This window comes from Corvus brachyrhynchos, unplaced genomic scaffold, assembly GCF_000691975.1.
Source record: "Corvus brachyrhynchos isolate BGI_N302 unplaced genomic scaffold, ASM69197v1 scaffold194, whole genome shotgun sequence".
Lineage (NCBI taxonomy): Eukaryota > Metazoa > Chordata > Aves > Passeriformes > Corvidae > Corvus > Corvus brachyrhynchos.
Window position 1 is genome coordinate 2,798,029 of NW_008237890.1, and position 14,336 is coordinate 2,812,364.

Below are 14,336 nucleotides of genomic sequence, written 5' to 3' on the forward strand. Positions count from 1 at the left end.
ACCATGGCTCCCGGCTGCAGAGTAGAGCACGTTCTTCACCTCTGGTCCTGTCCTGACTGGGCCAAGGGCTACAGCATGAGCGATCTCCTGCTTGATCTTGGCAAAGGCTTGTTGCTGTTCGGGGCCCCAATGGAAATTGTTCTTTTTGCGGGTAACCACATAGAGAGGATTCACAATCTGGCTGTACTCAGGAATATGCATCCTCCAAAGCCTATGGCACCTAGGAAAGCTTGCAATTCCTTCTCATTGGTTGGTGGAGACATTGCTGTGATCTTATTGATGACCTCAGTGGGAATCTGACGTCGTCCATCTTGCCACTTTATTCCCAGGAACTGGATCTCTTGAGCAGGTCCCTTGAAATTGATGGGCCCTGAGAACATCCACCCAGGAAGCTTTAAAGAGTGACTACAAAGAAGTTGGAGATTCCCTTTTTAGAAGGAGTCATATGGAAAAGATGTAGAATAATGGGTACAAGTTTCTTCAGGGGATAATCTGATTTATATGCAAGAGGAAAGTTTTTTCACAACAATCAGACTTCTGAATTGTTGGGGAAGATGAAACAGGAAAGCCTTATAAATATGATTGCCTGACAAAAGATTTTGGGAATATGAAAACTACAGGCGACATCGAAATGAAAGCCACTTTTGAAATACCAAGTCTTAGTTACTGAACAACTGGAAAACAATGGTATGGCCAACTGAAGGTAATCCCCTCTTGATTGAACAATACCCTCTGCTTGCCGGCAGGGCCAAGGGGTCGATGAGACCCTACAATCAGCAGAAGGGGGCCAAAGAGTAGTTTTTAGAAGTTAAGATGTAACACTCTATGGTAATATAAGAACTCTTATAGGCTGTAGGTAAATGCTATAGGATTTGTATCTTGTATTAGATTGGTTAGTGACAATTAGAATATTCAGTACAGAAGGTGATTTATTGTATTGTAACCAGGACTTCACTATTCCATTCCTCTCTTACTCTTCGCACACTCTTACACTCTCTCTCTCCCTCTCTCTCTCCTTTCTTGCCCGCTTACTCTCTTGCTCTCTTGGGCCTGCTCAGCGCTGCCAGCTGCAGCTCTAAACAGTGCCCCTATACCCACGCCCTTTGCAATAAACCATATGTTCCAAGATCTGCCTATAGAGATCTCTCGTCACCGTCCCGTCCGAACCCACACCCCAAAGCTCCTTACACTGAATAATCTCTCCAGGGAAATGATAGATTCCACAATGTTGGACACTTAAAATTCAGATGGACAGGATGCTATTCAATCTTGTCTAGACCATGCTTTTGACAAGAAAGTTTGGACCAGATGATCTTTGAGGTCCCCTTCTAATCTGGTGTTCTATAATTCTATGATGATTATGGAGACATATCCTCAAATAATATATGGTTTTTTTGTTCTTTAGAACAGACTAGAACAGAATAGAATACTTCATTTGGAAGGGATCTACAAACATCTACTCCAGCTTCTCAGCCACTTCAAGGTTGATCCAAAGCTGAAGCATGTTACTAAAAGGCATTGTCCAAATGCCTCTTAAACACTGACAGGCTTGGAACACCAACCCCCACTCTAGGAAAACTGATCAGGCTTTGACCACCCTCTAGGTAAAAACTTGCTTCCTAATGTCCAGTCTGAAATTCCCCTGGCACAGTTTTGAATCATCCCCACTTGTCTTATCACTGGATCCCAGAGAAAAGAGTCAGCACCTCCATCTCCACTTCTCCTCAGGAATCTGCAGAGAGCAATGAGGTCACCTCTCAGCTTCTTTTCCTCCAAACTGGACAAGCCTAAAGTCCTTATCCATTCTTCACAGGACATGTTTTTCAGCTTTTTAATGAGCTTTGTTCACCTCCTCTGAATATATTCAAAGATTTTTAAATCCCTTTAAATTGTAGGACCCAGAACTGCTCCAACCTATTCAGATCCCTCTGCAAGGGATCTTGTTGCTCAAGAGGCCACAGTACCTCTCAGTTTGGTGTCAGCAGCAAACTTGCTTTCTTTCCTTCTGCATCATAATAAGGCCTGGACCAGCAATAGTATTTTATTTAGACTTTCAATATTACAATTATACTAACAATAAATTATTTTTTACATATAAAAAATTCTACCTTTTCAATCTTAATAAGATTTTGTCACCTTAGCATACAGGCAAAAAGACTACATAGTTACATGTGGGAGCCATGTGATATTGGGGTATCCTTCATAAAGATAAAAACTTGTAAGGAGTTTTTATATAGAATATGTACACAGATATTTCCAGAAGCAAATCACCTTGCAAAATGCGGCAATCTTTGCTAGAAATTGAAGCAACAGCAAACCACGGCCTTGTCAATCATCGTTCTGCATTCTAATGACAGAAGCAATAGTTTATCTTAAGTAAAAGCTGTATACTTTTTAAAAAATAATGGACATAACAAGATATTTTATTCAAGCTTCACCTAGGATATGACTGAACAGTTTTAGCTGCAACTTTAATGTTCAACTGAAGGTAAATAACCTTGCACGAAAACTGTCAGCTTGAATGTCTGCACAAAGCTCTTCTGAGATCAACTAAGCATGAACAAATAGTATCTGCCCAAATTCATATCACACATACACATGCACACCCAATCCCAGAAGTCAGTCAGGTATATTACCTGACTTAAAATATATGTAAAAAATTCATATGATAAGATGTATGTAATACAGATGTATGGCAGCTTTCTCATGATACCAGTTTGTACAATATGACAGAAAAACACTGGTATTCCCATTTCTATAAATTGTGTCCAAAAATTTTTGCCCTTTTTAAATACAAATATTTGTGTGTGAAAATGAAAATGGACCACTTGTTTTCTCTATTACTGACAGCCCTGCACAAAGGACAGCTTCATTTTCAAGACCCTAACATAGGATCTGGAAAAGCAGTTCCTGGGACTCCCATATATTTAAGAAAAGGAGAAATTAAGGAGAAATTTATTGCTTTTTCCTCACCTGAATTTCACATTTGCATAAAAAGAAGAGTAGTTTCACTCGACAGGAATTATGAAAATAGACGATGTCAGGATTCTACATGCACTGATACTCATTATATTCACATGCCATCTTTATTTGGTCTGCTCTTGGATTGCTTCCTTTATTGAGTAGTTTGTATGTGTGTTGCACATCGAGTACAATAACCATCAACAAATTCTGCACTTATAAATATGCAGAAGTGCTTAAAATTCTATCTTTGTAAATTTTCTGATTTCAAAGACTTTTAAGAATATGTTATTTACATAAGCACTCTACTATTTAGAAGATCTTTTAAACTTATGTAAAATGCTGTCAAGACTTAATTTTAATATATTAACAGGCCTTAGTTTAAGAACTGCAGACAGAATTTTCAACATGCTTAAAGGGAATCAGTTTCCTCTTTTATCTATATATAACTTTTAAACTCATTATGGATGAACAAACAGTTAACAGAACTTCTTACATTGGAGATGATACCATGTAAACAACTCCAAAACTGGTAACAAGAACTGTTGCCCATACTCACTACCTGCCTATTCAAAGCACTAAAAAATAGGGAGACAGAAGTTAAGCTTTTTTCTTGCCTTTATTTATAACTTGAATCAATTCAGAGAAATGTCCTCAGTACATGCATAGTTTCTCTTTTCTTGTGTCTAAGGGAATTGTCAGTTCAGTATGTTTCTAAATTCTGTTATCTTTACACACATAAATGGAACAATTATAAGAGATTACAAGATTAAGAGACAAATCATAACCAATTAAACCTTGTCAAATTTTGTCATTACACAGAACTTCAGGAAAGCTGCTAAAATGTTAACCTTGACCTTCAGCATGTATTAAAATCAGGGACTATCAGTTGATAATCAGATAAGTGCTCTCTGTGGAAAGAATAGAAGACCTCGTCCAGTGAGGGTACTAAAAGCTTGTGAAAATCTAATCCCGATGTTATCCAGGTTAACAGATGCAAAGTGTTAACCTTTCTTAGAGATGAGGTCTGGAGCCCTGGAACAAGGGTCAAGACAAACAGGTTCCATTTCTGGCCTAATAGCATACTCCTAATGTCAAATGCTCACTTTGCTGTGACCTTGTTCCCAAATGTAGAATGAGTATAACAGTGTTTCTTTCCCTTGCCTTTTATTCTATCACTGGGACAAAGATGGCGTAGAAAGAGACCGAGACAGAAGTGTTTTGGTGTTGGGGTATTTTAAATTGCTGTAACATGAACAGCAATAGTCTTAAGATTTATATCCTTCATTTTTCTAGGTTTTATTTTTTTGTCACTCATATTGTAAGTGTTAAACCAAATTGATTAACATACACAGATTTTATTTTTAATCAAAAGATCATTTGCTTTAGCTTTTGTACTTTGCTCACTGGAAATACTTGTGAAATATGTAACTTAACACACTCATTGTTCATCTGATTTTTTTTGTGTTCCAGAAGATATAAAATTTTTTAACAATTTAGTCATTGCACTCTCTTAATTCTGAATTTTTTTCACTACAGGCCAGTTAATACTTGGGAACGATTTGAATGGTACATACTGAATATATACCAATGTAAAATGAATCTGGGTTGCACTTAGCTGCAATCTGCTACAATATGCATTATGTCCTCATTCAAGCCTAAATTTCTGATAATTTCACTTTTCATACTTTGCCTCAAGAAGGTTATCTTGACATCCAAAATAAAAAGGGGTCCATATGTTACAGTAGAGAGCTATCTCAACATCTCACAGGCTTTCTTGCACCCCCAGACCACAGTGGTCAGATCTAACTCCATTACATCGATGCCTGTCTCATACTGTGGCACCCCAAGCCTGACAGATGTGATCTTACAGTATGAATAGCAATGCAAAATTGCTTTTCCATATCTTCTAGCTGCACCCTTGCTAATGCAGTCCAGGGTATGAAACTGCTTTTTCTGGGTCTACTGATGCCTTGGGGACAGCCTAGTGGCCCCAAAGCTCCCAGAGCTGTTACTGCAGAGCAGCTCCCCAGCTGGTCAGGATCAGCCTTTGCTCTTGCTTCCCAGATGCAGCACTTCACATCCATTTTCATGGGGCTCCTGTCAGATAATTTGTCTCTGCAAAAGCCCTAACTTCTACTATACTGGTCACTTCATGAACATTTTGGATCTTCTACAAGCATGATGAGAGTGAAATCTGCACCATTTTCAGGCTATTAATGAAGAACATTAAACATTATTAGTCTTGGTATTTCTCCTAGACAGACAGCACAGCTTTCTGGTCTCTAGCTGGGCTATAGATCACAATAGTAAGAACAGCAGTCCAGGCCATTTTCACACTGTAGGTTGCTTATCTGTAGGTTGCTTATCACCAACCTGGTAACAAAGGTACTATGAAAGTTGCATCAGAGGACTTCCTAAAGTCACGGTAATCAAGTACAGGCATCTTTGCCTGTCTGCAGTTTCTCATCAAGGCTATCACATTGGATAGGCATGATTTTCACAGACCTGGATTTTCCCAAGTTTGTTAAATAATGTCTATGATCTACAGCCACCTCTGTTCTACAGTTCACGTAACAGATGTTAAAATATAAGATGCTACTTATCTGCTATGTATGATTATTGTGGTATTTCTAAATTAATAATTTCAGTTTAAAATCAGAAATAAGTAAAATAAAGCTGCTGTAAATAACTATGACCTTAAAGGGATGTGTATACCATTCAAATTCCCCATCAGAGTGTTGAGATTTCCATTTATTCATTACTATGTTTATTAGTGCCAATAATTCCACAATTTTTTTTCACCCCTGAGAAATATTTTGTTTGTGAAACACAGAATTTTAGCATAATGTAGTAAATAGAATGGATGAAATATTCAATAAAACTTAGTGTATTGTTGCAGAAGCACTGGTGCTAATTTCACCTTGCATGTGATTGAAGAAATAGGTAACATACCTCCACATTGCTTCTGCTTATTATGTATGTATCTAAGAAGTAAAAATTTTTTGCTGCTTGAGAACTGGATAAGCTTTTGATTTCTTTGTCTGACCTCATAATATTGAAATATTGGGTAAACAACTTTAAAAATAGTCTTACTCTTTATACCAATAATGACTGATTTGTGGCAGAAAACAGAAGAAAATATTGGTTCCTAAGATTTCACTTTTAACACTTTAAAAAAAACCCCAACCTGCTCCATTCACAAGCAACTGAAAAATATTAACAGAAATGAATAAGTTGGAAACTAGAAAAGTTATGTATATTTCATATACATATATGTATGTCTACCAGTCTCCAGGGTACCTAGGCAATGGTCACAAGATAATTATATTCTAGCTTGAGATCTTTCCCCTCTTTAAGTATGTATCCTATTCAAGAGTGGCTTTTGGTAAAAATATGTCTAAATTTTATGGGCTCTTGCTTATTAGTTGCTTCATCTTGTCATTAATTAGATAATGATAAAGAACTCTCCTTCTCAAAGTCTCAGGGTTTTTTAGGGTAAGATCTTTCTAGGATTCATCTTTTTCAGTAGTTACTAACAAATAATAACACACTTTATTCAAGACATTTGAATAAATGAATTTGAACCTGTAAAGAGTCCTATTTCTTTTATTCAATGTAGGAAATACTGTATATGAGCAGTAACCTAGCTTGGTTTGTCTAGCACTGGACCAAGAAGACAAACATCCCTTCAAATTTTTCAGTATTTCTAATTGATGATCCAAGACAAACACAGCCACTGAAAAGAATTTAGCTTCTCTGTTAAACTATGTCTATAAAAATATCTCTAAATGTATAGATTTTGAGCAATTTTCAAACTTTCTAGTATTTTAACAGTGTGAGATAATTGTTTGTTTTGCAGTGACACCAGCATATTTTCAGACATTCAACAATTTTACAGTAACATGTCTTTTCTTTCTCTCTGATGAATGAACATCTTTTTTGATACTCTGCCCTCACCACCCCTTTCTTTCTTCTTCCCTTTTTCTTTTTCAGACTTTTCTTCTTTTCCCAGGCTAGTATCATCCAGGTTTCTTAGCAGTTGTTCAAAAAGGAAAATAGATTTTCACTGAGAAATTATATTGTGAGTAAAAAGCAGATCCCACAAACTGAAAACCATCCTGCCTTTATCTTCTCCACAATTTCCTACTAGCTATAGAAAAGTGGAATTTCTCAATATCTATCAAGAAAGAAAACCAAGGAAAAATAAAATTCCAAGTAGAACTGAGATACTGGTGTCCATGAATATTAAAAATATAGGACTAGAAGGATGACAGATGTACTTTAATGTGTGTGCATAATTCCTGTATGTGTGACTGTAGCACTGCTGTCAGCTTAGCTCTTTCCATGTGAAACATAATATGTGCACCTCCCTCAGAGATAATTTTTGGACAACCAAAGCCTCTAACTCTGTCTTTCACCCACAGTTGTCTCCCATGAGACATGCAGTAGGAAGTAAGGTTAATTTATTTAGCACCCAAATATTATCACTTAGGGGTTTTTTCACCAGTTTGTGTTCTACATCAACAGATTACTATTTATCTACATTTTCTTGATCTTTGAATATTTTCGCCATGTTCATGTTTATATTTATATTTTATTTTTCATTACTTTCAGATAGTGCTTTTGACTGTCTAGAAAGGAAGAGGAATCAGAATGAGATGGCATCAAATTTGCAAAATAACATTATGAACAGATGAAGTTACATACTGATCTAAAGATGTGTTTAAGAATTCTACAACAAGGGAAATCAAAGTGCTCTACAGTAAGAGCATAGATATACATAGAAAGTGTATTTTCAATTTGTGTTTGTCACTAGAAATCAGCAGGCTTTGTAAATTTGGTCTGAAATTAATCTCCAAATGTGTAAGACATCACTTACTTGGAGTTGAGGCTGATCAGTTCTGCCACAGCTGGTGCCAACATTCTGTCAGTCAAATTCTTAACTGGATTGTAAAGGGTGAGGAAACCAGTTGCTTTTTACTCCCACCTGGAATGAAATACTGTGTCAATTACTATTTTTCTTCCCTATCTTCCAAGTGCAATAAGACATTTATTACATTATCTTAGCCTGTCACATTAAGGGGTCATCAAAGCACTTACACAAAGGGTGGAAGCAAAAAATATTTCTCTCTTTGAAATTCTCCTTGTGTGATACAATACACGTATAAATAAGTACTCTAAATAATAATTTATTTAGTGTATATTTATTCATATATGTGTTTATTCATGTAACGTCTGCATTTCTAAATGTTGATGCTGAAGAAATTAAAGTTAGAAAACCTAACAGTAGCAAATATAAGTGTTTCAGAGCAAAGTAATTTAATGTAGGTATCTAAATACCAAAATTTCATTTTTATTTTGGTTTTGAAGTACCATTTATTTTTTTTTCCAATTTTTTTCACCTTATTATGGACCATAGTCTTCAAATTTATGATAAAATTATTTATAAAGCAAAAGATTAATGAAAAAGTCTCTCAATTTTAAATTGCACTGTTCACCTTTGAAAGGAAATGAAGATGGGGGAAACTAATATAATAATATAACATAATATAATATAATATAATATAATATAATATAATATAATATAATATGATATAATATGATATAATATGACATAATATGATATAATATAATAATATATATCAATCTACAAGAAGATGGGAAACAGAAGATTCTAAAAATCCTAGCCCAATCAGTCTAACTTAAGTTCCTGGGAAAAAAATTGTAGTATCAGTCTTCATGAAAGCTATTTGCAGGCAGAAGAAGGACAAGCAGTGGTAGCATGGCAAAGGGCAGATATCTGAAGGGACAGAGATATGCGTGAAGATATGTGGAAAAACGAAGTGGGAAAAACTGTCATCTAGAACATGTAAATATTCAGTAATTTTGTTATGTCTTGTGACCATATGATATATCTGTCCTTCCAACCAAAAGAAAATCAAACATATTACAGGTCTCAGCTGTATTACAACCCAGTGAATGGGTTTCTACAGCAGGCATAATTTTTCAGAAGCTCACTGACTTAAAACAACTTAATAGTGAGTTTGTCTGCAGTGGTAGCAATATGGACAGAACAACAATGTTCAGAAAATCACAAGTGGCTTATAAAATTTCAGATCTTTATCCATCAATATTCCTTGCTGTACAGGATATACACCTTGTGAAGAAATGATAGGTTATAAAAACACCCTGCAAGAAGATGGATTAATAGTATACAGTTGGTTATTCAAAGTGTATATAAATATTGGTTGGAGAGGCACTGTGCACCTGAAAAATTTATGGCCTTTCATTTACAGTGTAAACAGCTAGGAGAACTAGACTATGTCACATGCTGACATTATTTTATGAATTAATGTTACTTTATTGAAGGAAAATTGCACATCTTTATTTTTTCAGAAAAATAACTATGTTCAAAACTTTAAAAACTTCAGTAACACTTTTCCTTTCCTCTAATTGTTCAAATAATTCATTAGTTCAAAACAATTGAAATGATCGTATAAAATTAATATGCGATCTCCTAACAGCTGAAATCTCCTTTTACTATGTTCTAATTCTAATATAAAGAAACAAATTCCTAATCTTAGACATATATATATAATTCAAAAAAAATAAAAAGACTACATTATTCCTGAAACACTCAGCAACTGCAGGATTACACAATTAGTAAACACATTCTCTCAGATGCCCTTTTGTAGTTGTTCCTCCAGCACAAGCTTTAGTGGAAGTTGTTTATAGGTAAGTCCTCTGTTCAGATAAATTTAATTTAAAATAACTGTCTAGTACAGGATTGAACTAGGGCTTTTTTTTCCAACTCCTGTAATATTTTTGAATTTTGAAACATTTATTCACAGGCAGAATTCCAGACATATTTGAAGATTTTGTCAGAAACCCAACAATCTTTCCAAAAGAAAAGTACAGGCAAATATAACTATGTCTTCTTGATACTTTTAGACTGCAAGGATAAATAAGTGGAACGTGAAAAGGAGAATTAAATCTCTCCAAAGTGCTTCAACAATAAATCCTCTTTGTTGTATATGTCATCACAAGTTGCATCCTGCAACTAATTAATAATTTCTTAACAGAAATTATTCTAATGGTGAATTTCCAAACAGCTCTAGTCTGGAATCCTCCAAGGCAGAGAAGCACAGGAGACCTATGTTAATTAACTAATCACTGAATCATCGGCTGAGGCTAAGAGGTAAAAATCTCCTCTCTCTTGTTACTCCTAACTTGAAATTGGAAAACAAACTAGTGCAGCAGCATCATGAGATTTTTCTCCCACACTGGAGCTGCTGTAGGGAATCAAACTGGGTACACATTTTCAATTACAGTGAAGCAAATGCCACTTCTCTCAGAATATCTTTTCCTTGTTATATTTTAAATTAAAATTGATTTCTTTCAATGTACTTCATCTTGTCCTATGTCTTTTCTTGGCTTCTCTTCTCCTTTTCTTTCCCAGAACTCAGTTTCCCTTTCCCTTAGTTCCAAACGTACACATTTCAGTCTCAGCAAACCTATGAGCATTTTCAACATCTTTTTGCCAATCAGCCCAGCAGTTGGTTTTTCTCTTTTCTAATAGGGATGCAGTTGGTGCAAAGTTATTTTTGCCTGTATTTTGCACTTGTTATCAGTTGGGAACAGAAGGAAACATCACTTTGGCTCCTGAATGAAAGCAAAAGATAAGCGTGACGCTTTGGGCTGTCTGCTGCTTCTGTTAGCCACTAATGGAGCACTGTGCATTATTGTCTCTCTCTTCTATTATGTATGCTGAAATTCCCTGCTAGCAGGCCTAAAACATTTACATTTTCTCAGAAAATGGACTGAGAAAGCCGGATGCCCATATAGTTGACAGTGTTAGAAAAAGGTTAAGCTTTGGCATTGACATTTACATATATGCTTCTGGCCGCAATTAATTCCAATGTGTTCAATTCAGACCTATGACACTGCTCCACAAAGACACAAGCTAGACATTAAAGGAAAGCTTATGAGGAGAAGTAATATTTCTTATTGGATCACTTGATAGGAAAAAATGACAAGATTCTGGCACAAAACCCCTTGTTTCAAAGAATATAGCATAGAAGATTTCAGGTATGCTAGATGCCACATGGGATGTTGATATTACAATTTGTTTAAAAATTCCTTTTTAAAGTCAAGACATAGTATGAAGTCCTGCCTCAGACATCACAGAAAAAATACAGCAGTGAACATTCCCAATGTTTATGTGATACTCATGATTTCTGAAAAAGGGAAAATGGTACATAAGTTATCCTTAGTAGTGTAAGTTAGATTGAAAGGCAAATTATTCATAAAAATGACATGATATTTTTTTAGCTTCTATAAATTACACAGAGTTCAGTAAGCCTTTGCTTATTTCGGTGGACAAAAAGGGTGGCTACATGAGGTGTTGATAATTTCCCCTTAAAAAATTAAATCCTTTTTCTATGTCCCTTCATTCACACATATGGGATATGACCCTACAATATACAGTCCATCCATTTTAACAACTCATCCACATTTACAGTTACATAAACCTTTCTAACTCTGAAATTTCATTTATTCCACATCTTCTACTTGCATTTGGGATTTGCAGATATGTTTATATGGAGACAGTTCATGTTTCTATTATCTTTTATTATACATATGGAAATATTATCAAATTAATAGAACAAATACCATCAAATTAATGAAGCAAACTTGTGAACACATATCTTACAAAAAATTTCCATCCCTGAGAGTGATACCCTTTAAAAGTAATTTTTGCTTTTCCAGTGATGGAATATTTATGCATTTGAGAGCTTAATTTCTCTCTTTAGTTAAAGATGTCAAAACATTTTTCATTGAATGATTTCATCCAGATATAATCATACAATTTAGAAACAAACTAAAACAAGCAAAAAAAGAGAGAACAAAAATAAAAGCATGTTCTGAAATGAAACCTTTTTAGTTCTTCAAGGTTTTTGTAGATTAAATTTACAAGTTTTTATCAATAATGTAACTACACTAAAAACATGGCACAGAATAAGTAAAGTTCTAACAATGTTAAAATATACTTCATTTCTCTCAGTACCTGAGCACCGTGGTTTTATTTCTAAGTGTACAACATAACTTTTTAACTGACAACACTAACACACACACACAAAAAAGAATAGAAACATAAGCTTATTATCTTTACATGTCACATGTCATGCATTTCAGAATTTTTATTCATAGAATCAGTTTATGATACTTGCATTACAGAACACTGCAATCCATGACAGAATTTTATATTTCCTCTTTATATTATTAATCTCTGTATCTTTATAAAACTATATTTATCAGCAAAAATTTGTATACCCGTATACTTCTATTCTCCTTGTGGAAAGAATAATAAGGAACCTGTTTTACCCTATCATGCCTTCAAGAGAGAATGAGTTTATTTGACTCCTGCTGCCCCCAAAGGTGTTAAGTTCTGCATCATACTTTTTTACATATTTTACTGACCTCTCAAAATTTCTTTTCCAAGCTTTCTTGACCTAACAAAAAGATTTTTATCAACTGCAGTAGTTATTAGGTAAGATTGCAATTCCTCATACTACACGGGATGACATGCTTGAGATAAAAAGAAACTTCACAAAAATACAGGGCAAATCCAGAGACAGCAAATCTCTAACGTATCTTCACAGACTGCAAAGTGTTAATAAATACATTGATCCTGACTTCAGAACTTACAGTGACTGAGATTCTCACATTCTGATTTATGCCAGAAAAGTAATGGCTTTCCTATGAAAACATATAAGCAAAGGCATCTTCAAAAGCATTCTGGAATTATAAGAACTGGAGCAGTCTGTTCCTGAAGGACTGTACACCATGGAAATGACCCATGCTGGAGCATGTTATAAATGCAGGATGTTAGGTAAAGTGAACTACTTAGATTTCCTTGAGGTTCATCATGTTCTTATTTAACTAGAACTATAAAGTAATTATTTTATTCAACTTCACAGTTATAGTGTTTGCTAAAAAGGTACTGATTGTTTATTTTTATCTTAAATGCATAATCATTAATCTGTACTTTGCTGGTTTGTTATCTTTATCTAATTTTAACCAGGTAGTTTTCTAGTGTGGTGTAGTTCTGTTCCCATGAAGAGTGTAGAGACATTAACAGATGACAAGAACTTTCAATCTTATATTCTCTTCCTGTTCTGATAAGGAGGGGAAGAGAGTGAGTGGAGATGTGGCAACAACCCAAGGTCAACCACCACAACTGTCAGCCTTTTGATGTGAGTGCTGCAAGAGTAACTTCCCTTTCTGAGAGTACATAGGGGTAATTCTTGTATTCATTTCTCCCTGAACAGGTCACGACATCAAGGGAGGCCATATGTGTCCTTCTGCTCCAGGTTTTAAATATTGAAAGGATTTTATTATCTGAAATATACCCAGATAATTCAAACAAAACTGAGCTAAGTTTTGTCACTTCTTGTCAAGAAGTGATTTATTGTGACCATAAAATTTAGAAGCTGAAAAATAATTTTCACATTATGCCATTTCAAGACCTCCATCTACCCATTTTGCTGTAAAGAAAATTTAAAAGTTGGTAAAAACCTTCCAAACTTCCCATCAGACTGATCTGGGAAAATTTTCTACTTGAATAAAAATCTGGTGATCAGCATGACCTTGATTATGTCAGCAGATAGAAATATTTTGTGTCTTTTTATCTGTCTTTCTTCCGGTCTATAGTTGCAGCTATAGCCTCTGATTCTTCAGAGGACGAACTGAAAAAATATATCTAACCAATTACTCACCAAGGCAATGTACTCCGTCACTTTGCTGATGACTTGCTAAAGCTCTGAAGCATGAAATTTGATTTTGTTACTGGTTTAATGTATAGAGCAAGTACAAAGAACATTAAAATGTCAATGCATTAAATTTTGTTTTCCCCAGTAGTCTTGAAAGACGATGATGATGATGAGCAGGAGGAGGAGGAGGAAGTGGAAGAGGAAAATAGGAAATCAGAGATTTAAGTATATCACAGTCCAAATGAACCAAAGCAGTCCTATATTCATTAAAACAATGCACAGAGGTGATAAAATTTTCTGGAGTGAAGTACACCTTTGAAATAGTTGTGTTGTCAAAGGATTGCAAGTTGCATTACTCTGACAATATTTAAATATCTCAACTAGAATATTTATTTCTAATTCTAACACTATACATGTCTAAAAGTTGGGTCTCAATAACTGGTTTTATGTTGTCATTTTTTCTTCAAAGCTAAACAGCTGTCCTCTCCTTTCAATTACAGTAGTGTGCATATACATATATATTCATGTAGAATTCATCCCTCAGTCATCTCTCTGATTAAGCTAGACAACTTAATCTTCAGAGGTCTTGAATTTTAAGGG

At 34.9% G+C, this 14,336-nt stretch overlaps 1 protein-coding gene across 21 annotated transcripts in view; it reads right to left on the reverse strand.

Annotated features, from left to right (window-relative positions):
• PTPRD (protein tyrosine phosphatase, receptor type D) overlaps positions 1-14,336 on the reverse strand; it is a 1,188,396-nt gene that overhangs the window by 881,474 nt on the left and 292,586 nt on the right. For 20 of the 21 annotated variants that reach the window (XM_017732862.1, XM_017732863.1, XM_017732840.1 and 17 more), the window contains exon 3: positions 7,844-7,951. The exons of the other annotated variant lie outside the window; for it this stretch is intronic. The gene's annotated coding sequence lies outside the window, so the exon portion shown is untranslated. The remainder of the gene's footprint in view (positions 1-7,843; positions 7,952-14,336) is intronic. 21 annotated transcript variants of the gene reach the window in all.